General features: G+C 36.5%; 1 pseudogene; it reads left to right on the top strand.

The window, feature by feature from the left end:
* Nucleotides 1–10,444: 10,444 nt before the first annotated feature.
* On the top strand, nt 10,445–11,808 carry LOC120768737 (annotated as a pseudogene).
* The last annotated feature ends 5,083 nt before the right edge of the window (nt 11,809–16,891 follow it).

Genomic DNA, 16,891 nt, shown 5'->3' with positions numbered 1-16,891 from the left:
AACTTGTAAAAATATTGCTTTATTATATTAAAATAATTCTAATATTATTAGCCTCTATTTTCGTTTTAGCGATTTGAAGGGAGCTTAATGTAGCTTTAACACAGTCACGGCAACCTTTAAAAAGTTTTTAACCACAAATATCCAAATTTATTGTAACACACTACTTCAATACGACTTCGTTTACGCCTTTCACTGGCGTTGCTAAAGATTTAATCAGCTCTATGAAAGAGCAAATTTATTACCAAAACGTTTGGTTTTCTTATTTTACTTGAGCAATCAACAAACCACACTTACTAAGACGAGTGTTTTGAGAGATTGCGGTTTTCATAAATATTTTTCTTGATAAGGAATTAAAATACAGTTTCTTCTAGAAACTGTTTGTATATTGTTCCAATAAAGCAAAAATTAATATCAATTTTCTACACGAGCGCAAATTTCACTCAATTTTACTTAAAACTCGATATTTCAAAATGATAGATTGCAAGAATTTTACACACGAAATCTAATCAGTACCAAAGCCATATTTTTTCGGGTTAGAAATGTGTTTCACCAACAATTAATTATAAAATCAACAGCAGATATTATAAATGTACCAACTGATATTTTTTCCGCTCACTTCCTAATGGTGAAACACTCGACGAAAACATTTTGTGAAGACCTCACTGCGCTCTGACAGCTGCTCTAGGTGGAAATAATATGCAAATGTTGGACCCAACCGATTTGCTTAATTTTTTTTTAATGCTCACAAAACGCCTGGCTATCGTATCTACTAGATTGATAATTTTTTTATGATTTATTGACAATGTTATGACAAAATTTATTTAAAAAAAACATGGGGAAAATTAAAAAAAAAAACAAAAAAAACGTTAATTACTTTTTTATTTATCAACATTTTTTAATGATTCTAGTAGAGACGATAACCAAAGAATAAATTGGGTTTTTGTGTTTCAGATGATCCATACATAAGAAATCCGCCAGTAAAAAAAGCAGCTCATTTACCCAGCCATTTCTCAGACAGATGCCATCAAAAAATTCCGAAAAAATTTATTTATACACTCCACGATGTCATGTTATGTGGAAAAAGTTCTATTGTAGAAAAAAAATTTCTAAAAAAAATGTCAAAAAACAGGCCAGATTAAGCTACTGGCCACTTAAATAATAGTTCCACACTAACACCAATTTGTATTTATCTCACATGTACAACACAATATCAAATGAATAAATGTAACCAGTAGGAATGTTTTGAAGAACGTAAATTTGAATATACCACAGTTTTATCAATTAATTATATGTACTTGTATATATGTGAGTATTGAATTTGGAAATTTTTTAAGATGGACGCCGATACATGACCGTAGACATGTTTAGGGAAAATTTGAGAGAACTTAACTTAAGTGTATTTGGGAGGAAGAAAAACCTACAGATGAGATTGTTGCAACATATGGTTTTCTGGGTAGCGAGAGATGACGAAGGAAGTGATAACGACACTATTGAAAATAGAAGTGTTGATAGGGTGTTATTTACGTTGCGCGATGTTGAGGATAGTATATCCAGTTTTTGTGGAGACGGTTTCTGTAATGTGCACCACTAGGTTGATGAGTTCAACAAAGTTGCTGAAACGGTAGGGTGGAATGATTTACAGAAGTTCATATATGGGAAACAATTGCTGAAGGGAGCAGCCAAGCTATTTGTTCGAGGAGTCGAGGAGTCAGAAATTGGAATAATTTAAAGATAGCCTTGGTTAAAGAGTTCGCAGAGGAGTTGAGTGCCGCGGAGGTACATAAATCGAATATTTATACTCCATTATCAAATCATCTCTCGATGAAAAAAGTATACTAGAATATTTTGTGGAGGGTATACCGAATAGCAGGGGAAATAAAAGTGTTTTGTATCAAATACGAAGTTTAAAGGAATTGAAAGAGCAAATCCGAGTATATGAAAAAATTAAAGGTATATCCGTTGAAACTAATAAAGTTCTCAATCCGACGTCAAACGCAAGTAAAGATACTGAAAAACAGGTTAAGAAGAAATGCTACCGTTGCAATTAGGAAGGTCAGGAAGTAAATGTAGTCAAGTGGGCGAGGAAACTGAAATCTCAGTGAGTGAGAGGGTTTTAGCCGAGTAAGTGTGCGAAGATAAGGTTAGTCCAGAAGTGCCGCGAAAGGAGGTCGACGTAAAGAAAGACGACACTGCATGTCCTGGCGAAGGCTTCAATGACGAAAGTTGATTTCAAGTTTTGGGTGAAAAAGATATGCAAATGGATGATGAATCGCTTAGAGTAGACCTGTCACATTTAAAATAATCTGACGCAGAGTTCGTCAAAACGTTAATAAATAAATATTAGCCTCAGAAACCAACGAATGTGCCAGTTCACATGAAATTTATTTTGACAGACGAGAAACCAGGGTATCAACGGCCTCGTCGAGTGTCGTACGAAGATCAAAGATACATAGATGATAAAGTCGGGGAAATGCCTGAATATGGGATTATTCAAAATAACACGTCGGAGTACGCGTCACCAGTGGTATTAACCGCGAAAACCCATTCACCGAAATATTTTTGTCTATATTGGTATGACTGTCAGTGACATCTGTTGCAAAATTCATATCAAAACAATTATTAATGTTAGGTATACGCTTGTCTTTCTCAAGTACATAAAGTGCAATCGGCGATTTTTATGATGAGTGAAATTATTCATCAAAGAAGTTCCATTCAATTTCGTGAGTAGAATCAAATTTCTGGTGCTGAAACGTTCAGAATGTTAGAAAAGGCCTTCGCACCAGCAAGTATTTTTGTACAAATTATCCAAAGAGGGTCGAAAACGTGTTGACGATGAACGACGTCCAGAACGACCATCAAGATCAACTGACGATCAACACGCCAATAAAATAAAGAAATTGATACTTGAGAATTAACGATTAAGTTAATTATATCATTAAGTCTTATCGTTAAAATATCAGGAGGATCAAGGAAAACCATTTTGAAAGATCATTTGGGCCCAAGAAGAGAAAAAGCACGATTGATTCCAAAATAACTAAATTTTTTCAAAAGATGTCGCGTTAGCGTATGTGAAACAATGCTTTCCAATTACCAGGATAACTCAAAACATATTATTACTGGCAATGAGTCTTGTATCTATGCTTATGATTCGAAAATGGACTATCAATCGACTGAAATCGTAGCAAAGGTGAGACGAAGCCGAAAAAACATAGTCAAAGCAGGTCAAAAATCAAGGTTATGTTGACAGTTTTCTTTGATTATCAAGGTGTGGGGCACTCTGAATTCCTTTCGACCAGCCAAACTGTCAACAAGGAATGCTATTTAAGTTTTATGCGTCGTTTGCGTGAAACTATTCGTTAAAAGAGGTCGGAGTTAAGGGTGAACAACTCTTGGTTTTTGCACCACGATAATGCATCATTAACGTCAATCAATATGTGTGATATTTCAACGAAATTAGGTAAACACATTTTTCTTGAAGTCATTAATTTTTATCATTCCTCACTCAATGAATTCCGACCTTTGGTCGACATTTTTGGGATCAACTCAATATATTTATTTTAGCAGATTCGGTTGAGTTTATATTACATACTAATTCTCATTTGATATGATTTTAATTTAAAATAAGTTAATACGATTCCAAATTTGATTGTAATTCAAAAGTAGCTCGCAGGATTTATGTAAATCGAAGCAAAATGCGAAGGAGAAGCACCTGGTGTTGGGATCATCCATTTTGTTGCAAAGTGGTGTGGTGTATCGTCGTATGGTGAAATCCTGCTGAGTATGGTGTGTTTGAGGAGGGTGCGTATGAGTAGGAGGAGGCTTTGCTCATTTAAATACCACACCACCCCATATATCGGTCAATATGTGTGTTATCTTTATAAAATTGAGTTAGCGTGCTTTTCTTCTAACGGTGCATCTTTGTGCGTTAAATAGATAAAATTGGGTGAAAATTTTCGCTAGCCGCCATATAATACAATTTTTTAAAACTCCCGGTTTGCCTTATACCGCATATGGTAAATCGGTAATTTTATGTAAACGGTATATATACTTATGTAAGATATCTTGGTAAAACTAACTGAAAGTATAATAGAGAAAAAAATGCAATCCCTGATGAACTTCATTGTTAAACAACACATCTTTGTGGAAAATCGATGCTGGATGTATTCAATCGAATGGCAAAAACGAGGCCTGTCGCACGAAAGAACTCGAGCAGGCAAAATCGATGATATCATGTGTGCAGAGATTCCCGATCACGAAGCCGATCCACACCTGCATGATGTTGTAATTACAAATATGATTCATGGACCGTGTGGCGCCATAAATCACCAATCACCTTGCATGATCGCAGGCTAGTGTCCCAAACGATATCCACGGAAATTAAAGGCGGAGACCGTCACTGGCCACGATAATTATCCACTATATCGGCCTCGATCAACCGATAATAACGGTCTAACTATCACAAGAAAAGTGAACTGAATGGATTTAATGGTCGACAACAGTTGGATTGTTCCATATTCGCCAATTATTCCGAAAACGTTCAAGACACATTGCAGTGTCGAGTATTGCAATTCAGTTCATAAATAAAAAACATCTGCAAATATATCACGAAAGGCAGCGCTATGGCGGTTTTTGGCATCCAAACCTTTAATAGCAGCAATAAAATTGCGCGCTATCAAGTTGGTTGGTATGTGAACTTCAATGAAGCGATTTGGCGTATATTCGCAATTCCTATTTATCAACGTCATCCTACTGTTGTGCATTTTGCTGTGCATTTGTAGGAAGATCAAAGAGTATTTTTTATGGATTCGAATGTTGCTTAACGTCACCAAACAGCTACGGCGACAACAATGATCAGTTTCTTTGAAATCTGCCAAAGGGATCCGTTTGCACGAACTTTGCTTCACTCGGAGATGCGAATCCTGGTTATCCAGATGTGCGTTTTATTGATGCTTTTGGTCGTATGTATACAGTTGATCCAAAGAATGATGAATGCTACTATTTGCGGTTGTTGCTGGTAAATGTACGTGGACCAAAGTCATTTGAGCCACTATGAGCTGTTAATGCTACAATATTCCCAACATATTGTGCTGCATGTGCATAACTATTTTTACTAGAAAACTATACTCATTGCGACACAACAATCGTTGAAACAATTATTTCTGCATTTCCAAATCAGAAATGCACATTATTGGCTACCATCATTTTGACATGCTTTCCATCGAACCCATCTAATCTGAGACACAATTACAAGACTAATATGTATGTATGTCAGAAGTCATTTTACATCAAATTCGTGTCAGTTCAAGAAATCCCGATCTTCAGATGAATTAGGGGATACATAATCGGGCTTAGATCTTGATCGAAGGCATGTGCTACCTCATGTGCGGTAATTTATTAGTTATAGCATTTAATCGAGAATTTGAACGGGAAAGTGAATATGGTCACCAGAAATGAGATTTAATAATTCCAACAAATATACCCCTGTTAAATCACCAACAAAAGGAAGTCTATGATACATTGATGGCGACCATTGAGAATGGAAATGGTGGTTTATATTTCTTGAATGCCCTGGTGGCACTGGTAACACATTTCTCATGTCAGTACTTTTAGCTAGTGTTCGTGCGAGATACAGCATTGCGATGGCAGTAGCTTCTCTTTGAATAGCAGCCATATTGTTAGAAGGATGCCGTATGGCTCACTCAGCATTAAAATTGCCGCTAAATTTTTAAACTATTGAAGAGTCAACATGTAATATTGCAAAACACTCCGCAATGGCCAAAGTTTTAACAGCATCGAAATTCATCATTGGAACGAATGCACAATGGCACATAAAAAAGCATTGGAAGCATTTAGCCGAATCATCGAATCACACGGCGCTATGTGAAAGAAATTCGGCTGACAACAAACGTGCGAGTTGCATTGCTGAACGCTACATCTGCTGAAGATTTTTCTGAAGAGGTACTGACTATCGGTAACGGTCGAGTACCTGTCGAATTCTTTTATTTCCACAGAATTTCTGTAACTTTGTCTCATCAAAAGTCGAACTCATCGACAAACTATTCCCAAACATCATTACTAACAGCACAAACAATTAATAAATAGTTGAGTGAGGGAGCAATTTTGACGGCTAAGAATAAAGACGTAGATGATTTAAACTTCATAATTCAGAATGAACTAACTGGTACACTGCATTCTTCAATTCATAAATTGACTGTGTAACAAATGAAGATGAAGTTACTAATTGAATTTTTAAACTCCTTGGATGTGCCAGGCCTACAATCGCATAGTTTACGACTAACGTTTGGCTCCGTCATAAGCATGCTTGGAAACATAAACCAAACAAAATTGTGCAACGGAACGCGTTTGACGATAAGGAAGTTGATGAATAAGGTGTTTTCTGCGACGATATTCAAAGGAAAATTCGAAGGTGAGGAAGTTCTCATTCCAAGGATGCCGATGATCCCAACCGACATGGTGTGCCTTGACCATTAGCAAATTGTGGCCTGAATCTAGAAAATCATTATTTTTCCAAGGTCAGTTATATGTGGCATGTTCTTGTACCTGAAAATAAAATAAAAAATGTCGTCTATCAAAAGGTGCTTTACTAAAAAGTGGAACCCATGCAATAAAATACATGGCCAATAAAGAAAACTTAAAATACTTGCATCTTAAATTTACTTATATTAATTATCCAAATAAAAAATTTACTTTGATAAATTTAAAAGCCTGCTCATTTATAACCTCTAAGGTGGAGTAAAGTTCGCCGGGTCAGTTTGCTGAGTCAGCTAGTATATTTATATAAACAGATATCATTACGTTTGATTTATTAAGTACTAGAAGCCCGGTACAGGTTTCGCAACGTGTAAAATGAAATAATAAAAAAAATTTTAACATCGGATTCATTTATTAAAACAAAAAAATATTTTATTAAAACTTAATTGTAATCGTTTGAATTGAAATGACATATCTGTTGGAATCATAGGGATACGCGGTATCAAAAAATATCTCCTTTAGATTTTGCAATTAAGATCGTAGCTTCAAGCAAATTTGGCAACAACTTTTTCACTGCCAACAGCAACAGGTTACGGTTACAAGACTATAATAATTATTGTAGCGCTAACAGATGTCACTTGAAATGTCGAATTGTCATGTTGAACATGTCTCAAAAAAAGCTTGGACATTTGAAATGTCCCAAAAATGTATGAATACCATAGTTCGAGTGGAGTTTTTAATGCTGGCAATCTCACTTTGCCATTAGCACAACTCATCTCGGGCGTTTCACCTTGAAATTTAGACGTCTGGCAACGTGAACAAATTGCGTTCATCATTCCAATGCATCCGTACATACTATAATCAATCTGACTGTTATGGTTAAAACCAGCTCGCATCATTTCTATTATTATAAGAATCCAAGGGATTGTACTCAAAGCTACCTTCTCAATGTCTGGTTACCAGTCTCTCTGTCCAGTCATTAGAGTTGTCCTCTTAATAGATTGTACTTGTTAAACATCAGCAATGTGCACGGTTAATGGAGATGTCCGCTTAATAGGGCGTCCATTTAATAGAGATTTCACTATATGCTTTATTTATGAATTGTTTTTACTATCCTATCGTTTAAGTTGGTCCGAACTGGACACAATGTGCTTAACTTTACTGAAATCGGTTCAGTAGTTTAGGAGTCCATCGCGGACAAACAACGTGACACGTACTTTTTATATTTAATATCTATATATACATATATATAGATAAAATTATCGATAATTATATCGGCATAAATGTGAGTTATCTTAAGAAAATTGCAAGAGCGTGTTTTCCAAATAATGTCTAAAATGGATCAAATCGAATGAAAACTTTTCCTAGATTCCATATAACTAATAAGCCTTATGCATATGAATGTGTTTCCCTGGCTTTGATATTGGCAAGTTGCAAGAGTAACAAATGTTACGATGTTACGCCGCACCCAAAGTTAGCCTTTCCTTACCTGTTGATTGTTTTATTTAATATCAGCGGTGCATGTGTGATTAGAACAACAAGCGCTAAATGAAATATGTAAGGAAGGGCTAAGTTCGGGTATACCGGAAAGTAATAGGACTGAGTCGATTAAAAAAAATTTGTTGAACAAATCGCTACAATTGTTCAAAAAACTTTCAAAAGAGGCTACTTCTGCATCGATGCAGTGCTGCAAGCTCGATTTTCAAACATTGAAGGCGTCACGGAAGGCATTCTCCGGAATAGCCTTGAGAGCCGAGGTGCATGCAGCTTGCAACCTCTCTGTCGTCTCAAAATGCTTGCCTATCTTCGGCCTTTTCAGGCAAGGCAACCAAAAAGAGTTCCGTGATTACATTATTCAAAAATTGGGGGTCACTTTCACATGTTCATATTTTCTTGGCACACTTAAATTCGGGGAATTTGAAAAAAAAAATACACCTGCTCAAGAATGAGTGAAAATAATGAAGAAATTCACTATATTTTGAAATTTTTGTATAACAAAGGGAACAATTCCACGCAAGCCACCAATGAAATTTGTGAAGTTTACGTAGAAGATGCTGTATCTGTTCGTGTAGCACAATGGTTCGCTCGCTTCCGTTCTCGAAATTTCGAAATTTTGATTTACACTGAAAGAATAATGTCTCTAGCGGAAAAATGGCACAAGGTGGTCGACCAATATGGTACATATTTGTTTATTTATTTATTAGTATAAATATAAAAAAATGAGTTGAAGTTTGATTAGAAATACTAAAAGACTTTTTCGGACTCAAGTGCATATGACTGATTTTTTAAAAGTGTTTAGCCACAAATATTTGAATTTATTGTGGTACACTGCGCCACTATGGCTTCGGTGCGTCTTTCGGTGGCGTTGCTAAAGATTTAATCAGCTCTATGGAAGAGCAAATCTATTATACAAACGTTTGGTTTTCTTCTATTACTGGAGCAGCAAACTAACCATACTAAGATGAGTGTTTTGAGAGATTGCGGTTTTCACAAATTTGTTTCTTGATAAGGAATTAAAATACGATTTAGTTTCTTAAAGCGTACCAATTCAACATTATATTTTAGAATTTCAGTAAGTGGAAGTGAGTTGGTCTGCAAGTCCAATTTATTGTGGAGGAAATATAAAAACAGTAACAGCAAATTAATAAATTTAAATAAACCAAAAGTGAGCAATATGAATATACTATTCGCCTACATACTAAGTCAACTGATCATAAACAACAAATTTCTATTGGCGCACTCTAACGAAATGAAGTTAATCAACACTACTGTTGAACCAGTCTCCACTTGGCCCCCCGATTGCTATAGAGACGAAAGGACCGATTGTGATTGCTATGATGATGGCCGATTTAATTGTAATGTTTTCGACGAACTCAATATTATTGTCATCAAATTTGATACAGAATCGGAGTACCTGTTGGTATATTGTCCATTAGAAACAAAAGTTAATATCAATTTTCTACTCGAGCGCAAATTTCAGTCAATTTTACTTAAAACAAGTTTGTTAGAAGTGGAGGGTTGCAAAAATTTTACGCACGAGATCGATACTCGTATGAATAGCAATGTGCGGGAAATTCTAATATATATGGGGGACCTGAATAAAGCAACACTAGTTTATAACATTGGTCTTGCAGAAGTACCTAAGCAATTCTATTTTAAATTTCATATTTTGCTTCACCTACAATTAATTCTAAAATCAGCAGCAGATAGTATAGGTATACCAACTGTCAGATTTTCTAAGCGCTACTTAACGGTGAGAAGCTTGACGAAAACTCACTTTGAAGACCTCACTCCGCTTAGACACCTTGACTTGGCCGGAAATAATATGCAAAGGTTTGACGCAAATATCTTTACAGAGCTAACGCAGTTGAATTGTCTAAATTTGAGCCGAAACGAAATCCGGGAATTGCCGGAAGATATATTTGCAAATCAACGTAAACTTTTAATACTGGATCTGAGTCACAATTTATTGACATATCTAACGCCACACCTTTTCGATAAAACTCCCTTACTATGGCAATTGAAACTTTGTGGCAATCACCTGCACGACACTACAAATCTTATGGAAAACCTGAAACCGCTTCATTATCTACATAGGCTAGATTTAAGCCAGAACAAACTGCAAACTATTTGGAGCACTGAGACTTCCGTCAATACAACGCCAAGGTCACTGAAAAATTTTCGATACAGCAAGATGGGAAGGAGTTTTGCGTTGGCCGTCAATCTTAATTATATCAGAAAGTTGCAACCAGAAAATTTCAAAGGTAACAAGCTTTACTCTACAGAAATCAATTTAAGTGGCAATCATTTGCGCGAGTTCACTTTGGATTGGATTGTGGCAGCGGACATTACGTGCCCTTTTGAAATAAACCTAGAGCACAATTTGATTAAAAACGTGTTTGCTTCATAAAATTTATTCAGTACAACTGACGATTGTGACCGCGAAATCAAAATGACTGGTAATCCGATCGTGTGCGATTGTAAATTTCCTTGGATTTACAGTGAAAACTACCGTTCGCTGTTCAATCGTTTGCAGTGCGTTCAGACGTCAACCAAACTAATAACAGATCTCGCGCAGATGGAACGTAATGAACTGTGTGCTTGGGAACCGGTAATGTGCCCCAGCAAATGCAGTTGTTATACACAATCTGAATTCCTGCACATCAAGTGTAAAGGTGCCCAACATATCGAACAGTTCCCACGTCCCGAACAAGTTGGACTCAAGAGTTCGGTACTTGATATTAGTGATAACAATTTCATTGTATTACCGCTAAACACCACCTTCGGCTATGGTAACGTTTCGCAACTCAACGCGTCGTACAATAAAATCACGAATATAAGTGTCGCTCAACTCCCAACCAATTTGACGGTTTTGGATCTACGAAATAATCGCTTAAAATCTTTAGATGATGAATTTTTGCATAAATACCTCAATGACAGCACAAAACTAGAATTTCTCTATCTCAGTGAGAATCCTTGGTTTTGCGACTGTAGCGCGCAGCAATTGCTGTACACCATACGTACACATCGGGCACGCATACCCGATGCCAGTTAATCTGTGACAATCTGCAGAACGCTACACTCCTAAAAGCTAATGTGAGAGAATTGTGTTCTACTCCTGTTAATGTTAAATATTATCAGAACTTTATTGCAATTGTGACTACTATAGCTTTAACAATTATTATTTCCCTTTGCATTATCGCACTCTTCTATAAATATAAACTAGAAGTGAAAGTCTGGTTATATGGCAAGAACATATTGAGATCTTGCATTCAAGAATGTGAGTTGGATAAGCATAAAAAATTCGATGCGTTTATTTCATATGCACACCAGGATGCAGACTTCGTCAACCATACATTACTGCCGCAACTCGAGCAGTCCGAACCACAATTTCGTGTATGCACACACGAACGCAATTGGCTGGCTGGCGCTTATATACCTGAACAAATCATCGAATCGGTGGAACAGTCACGTCGGACGATCATTGTGCTCTCGCAGCACTTCATCGAGTCAGATTGGGCGCGTATGGAGTTTCGAACAGCGCATCAGTGCTCGTTGAATGAAGGTCGTGCGCGCATAATAATGATTAAATATGGTGAAATCTCGGACAGTGAGTTATTGGACAGAGAACTAAAAGCTTATTTAAATATGAATACATATCTGGATTGGCAAGATGTCAGATTTTGGGACAAATTACGCTACGCCATGCCTCATAAAGTCGGTAGTGAGAAGAATTCCGATATGCTTGAAGTTAATGGTAGAATATATGTTATGGGACAAGTTGAGATGAACCGTTTGCGTAACGAGTGTGTTTAAATTTGGAGGAAGGTACAGGTATGATTTATCATTAATATACATATTTATTTGAAAATAAAAATATATAATATTTACTTATTGTAGATGCTCGATAAAATATCCCCGTTCTTCTGTGAAACAAAAAGTCATTCCAAATATTGCTACTAATAGAAAACGAAAGAGAATCTTGGCCGACCTGCAAATCCATGCAGTCGTGTTCGCACAAACTTTGTAATCCAGTTGTATACAAGTTGCTAATTTAGACTGTATAATTAAAAAACATAATAATAGCTGTTTATATAAGTATATAAGTGACATTTGTATATATTTTATACATTATACAAACTCCCAAAGGTCACTCCCGAATTTCGTCTCTTATAGTCAGAGATAGGCGCTGAAAGTGTGTGTGATGACATTATAAAATTTGAATTAAGGTTTTATTAATAATTACTCGCTTGAGTAATAATGGTGACATAAATTTGCTCTAACCAAAAAATCTCTGTGTTATATAATATGTAATCAAAAAAAAACCAAATAAATACAAAGAATTTGGAATATTATTGTGTATACAAGTTAAGAATTGTTACTTGAAATCGTGAAATAAAATTGGCATTATTAAGCAAAAGTAATTTTCAGCTGAAATAGTAAAGAAAATTTAAATTAAACACATTGAGAATCTAAAAAAAGATACGATTTCTACAATCGGCATTAACTGTTGTGTAGCTTCAGCCACAGTCATAAAACGTGGTGGTTGATATTCTTTTTGCCGACGCATTAACGATTCTTGGGTTGGCTCTTTAACCTTGATGTCCAGCAAATATAGTGTATGCATATTATGCAGCCTATTTAATTTAATTTAGTCTACATTTCGTAAACTATATTTTTTTGTATTTGTACTAAAATTATGGAGGGAGCACTTCTCCAGCCTGCTGAATGGCAGTGAACGTACAACGTGAGGAGAAGGTGAACCCGATTCCTCAAACGATGACGATGGAGCAGACGTTGCATTGCCCGACCATGAAGAAGTTCAAATAGCAATTACCCGCCTGAAGAACAACAAAGCGGCGGGGGCCGATGGATTGCCGGCCGAGCTATTGAAACACGGCGGCGAAGAACTGATAAGGTGCATGCATCAACTTCTTTGTAAAATATGGTCGGACGAAAGCATGCCCAACGATTGGAATTTAAGTATGCTATGCCCAATCCACAAAAAGGGAGATCCCACAATCTGCACCAACTGCCGTGCGTAGAAGGTTCTATCGTTCTATTGCGTGAATATGGTACAGAGGCATGGACGACGACAACATCTGATGAGTCGACGTTGCGAGTTTTATAGAGAAAGGTTCTGCGAAAGATTTATGACCCTTTGCGCTTTGGCTACGGCGAATATCGCATTCGATGGAACGATGAGCAGTATGAGATATATACATTGACAAATAAGGTGCGTTCAGAAGTAAACATGACTTAAAAAGAAAACAGAACAAATGGTTTTCTCGGCAAAATTAATTTAATTTATTTAAAACTAGCTGACCCCGCAGCCGTTTCCCTGCCTGAAATTATGTGTTTTGAAATGAAAAAAAGTTGAAATTATATTCTGTCGAAAATGATTTATTTACGATTTTTCTACATTTTTTTTATGTAGCGCAGCTTAATAAACATAATTTTTTTGATTTCTGTTCTGGTGCGTAAATATACAAAGAAGATGGGTTTCCAACTCGTCAACACGCCACATATATCTGGCCAATTTCCCTGGAAATTGAATACGTTTGAAATGAAATGGCTGTCCCTTGTATTCGATAACTGCGTCATAATCAGTCGGGTTCCATTACACAGTTTCGGCGCATGAAGATTGTGAAACATAATAATGACAGATCCAACTTTGAGACGCAAATGATGCTGGGGCATACCAAGGCTCTCCAAAGAATTTGGAAATTCCACTGGATAATTTACGTTTTCGTCTTCCTTGTCAAGACAATCGATCGATTTATATGAGCGCAAACCTCCCGGAATTTTACTTTGAATCTTCCAGTTTAAGTCATTAACATCGGTATTTTTGGCAACTAAAATTGCGCGTGCACTCCAGCAATTGCAGTTACGATAATTTTGCCAATGTGCGGATAAACATTCGTGATGAGTTCATCTTCCGTTGAAGTGAATTGACAAAAGGGATGTGAAATTGAAATCAAACCACTGGAAATGTCAACCGAAATTTGCCCATTTCCAATTCTAAGCGAATACAATGCAAAATGTCGTCGGCATTGTCATTTTTTCGTATCCCATAATTAACGCGAATTTAAAGGCTGATATGTCGAAATGATCTTCGCGAAAAGTATGCGAACTTCAGTGGCATGCGAAGTACTATCGCATTGTCCTTCATCTGTTTCCAGTGATTATCATGTTCCAGCATATGCTACTGCTGGCATGCTTCTCAAAATGTTGCACACACTGTACCATTCACAATACGCGATGACTTAAATGAAGTTGAACCGCGAGACGCAAAACAGTCGGAAAACTTTCATGAATTGCAAAAGTAAATATCCTACAAAGCGCTTTATTGCAGTTCACATATCGACCGTATCGTTCAAGACCAATAACCGCCAAGGAAGCAACCTTTGGTGACGTAATTACAAACGTATTTTATCGATTACACCAAACTGCAATACTACACATTGATATGCGTTTTGAATGTTAATTAAACAATAATGGTGAATATAGTACGAACCGTGTGTTGTCAACTTCGATATCCACTCTTCTAAATTATTTATTGTCAGACCTACAAACCGAGGGCCCATGAACCATATTGGTTTTCATCACTTCGTATAATACAGGACCTTTCTCTGCATCAGGAATTTCAGCAGAAATGATTTCATTAATTTGACCTGGTGTAACCACCATCCACCATTCAAAGAAGAATGTGTGCGTGCGGCAAACCTCTCTTTTGCCACTAAACAGAGTACATCTAGCATCTAACAGCACCACATATATTTTGCTTCAAGATAAAATCCATCAAACATCGTAGCTGTTGTTTGAAAAGTCGTGATGTGACATCGTTACGATCGCTTGCTGATTGGCCGCCGCGATCCATAATTCCGCACGTATGTCATCGCATTTTGGGAGTACCTACTTCTTGCCTTTCTTTGGGCTGCCATACGTTGATGGCAAAAAGAACGCCGACCAATATTAGCGCCACCTCTTCGTGGCTTCGTAACAAATTTCAATCTGTAATTGATCACATCGTCTCAAACATTCATAAAGTTTTCACTGAATAATTTTCAATAATTTTTCCTTTAAATAGCCGGAATAAAAAAGCAAGCGACCGCAATTGAACGATTCAAATAATTTACAAATCAAAATATTGAAAAACAAAACAAACAAAAATTGAAAAAAATGTGTATGGAAAATGTAACTTTTTGGAATTGTCCAATTTTTCGACTTCTCCTCATGAAAAGTATAAGGTATTTTGTTTCTAAACCTTTCCCGATCCACAACAAACAACCTTTAAAAATTTCATTAAGATTGGTTCAACCGTTCTCTTAGTGTTACTAACAAACAAACATTCATATTTATTGTAACGTTTGTATGGGGAAAAGAAAAGGGCTGTTTTTAGGGGTTTTCCGGAAACTATTCGAATTTTTCTCGCCGTAAAAACCATCCTTGAACTTCAACAAACATTTAAGAAAAAGAATTAGCCAAATTGGTCCAGGCGTTATTGAGTTATGCGCGTACATACTTACATTTTTGGTATTCATTTTTATTTATATGGTCGGACGAAAGCATGCCCAACGATTGGAATTTAAGTATGCTATGCCCAATCCACAAAAAGGGAGATCTCACAATCTGCGCCAACTGCCGTGCGTAGAAGGTTATATCGTTCTATTGCGTGAATATGGAGTCGACGTTGCGAGTTTTCCAGAGAAAGGTTCTGCGAAAGATTTGACCCTTTGCGCTTTGGCTACGGCGAATATCGCATTCGATGGAACGATGAGCAGTATGAGATATACAACTACATTGACAAATAAGGTGCGTTCAGAAGTAAACATGACTTAAAAAGAAAACAGAACAAATGGTAATCTCGGTAAAATCAATTTATTTTTACGCTTTCCTTTCATGGGCAAATGCATTTTTCAGAAAAGGAAGAAATCGCCACATCAGGTGAATACGTGGAGTGGTTAATGGTTAAAATGTGATTTTTAGTCAAATAATCGGTCACAAGTTTCGGTCGACCTGAGCAAGTTTTGGTCGTCAGTCAATTTGTGCGGAACGAACCGTGCACACACCTTTCGTAAACCCACATGTTCGGTCAAAATGCGATAAATCGATGTTTTGAAAATGTTCAATTCCATTTCCTTGAAATGATTTCGGCTGATTTTTGAGGAATTCACGCACAGTTTCGATGGAATTTCCGGTGATCACGGATTTTGATTGGCCTACATGTTGATCGTCATTTATGTCTTCACGACCACTTTGAAAACGTGGAGACCACTCGGGCACTCATCGCCATAAACTTGTTTCATCAATTGAAACGTTCCAGTTAAAGTTTTACCAATTTTAAAACAAAATTTAATGTAGACTCTTTGTTCAAAGCTCTTTTTCACATCGATAACATACTGACACTTAAAACGCAATAACTTCACTTCCAATCAATGAAATTTCATGAAATTTCAAATCTCACGGACAATCGATAAAGATGGCAGATTCTAAAGTACCTGTCGACATACTCGTATAGATGGCGCCACCAGGGGGCGCTAGATTCGAAGCGTCTTGTTTACTTTGGAACACACCTTGTATAACAACTACATACTATATATGAGAGCGCATGTAACTGCACTCCCAAATGTCTCTTCCAAATTTCATCTCTTTTACTCAGAGATAGAAGCTGGATGTTTTAGTGATGACATGAAGCACTTGAGTAATAAAAGTGAAATAAATTTACTTAAACCGAAAAAACTCTGCGTTTTTCATTATTTATTTATACATATGTACATATATGTACAATAATATATAAATAATGTTGTTCACCTATTTGTTGTTTGTGTGACACCAAACATATCAAGGTGCATATAGGGTTATATATCATATATGCCTAATTAGTGATCAGGATACA

This window comes from Bactrocera tryoni, chromosome 2 (assembly GCF_016617805.1).
Source record: "Bactrocera tryoni isolate S06 chromosome 2, CSIRO_BtryS06_freeze2, whole genome shotgun sequence".
NCBI lineage: Eukaryota > Metazoa > Arthropoda > Insecta > Diptera > Tephritidae > Bactrocera > Bactrocera tryoni.
Note: the sequence above shows the minus strand (reverse complement) of the source record. Positions and strands in the feature narration are given on the sequence as shown.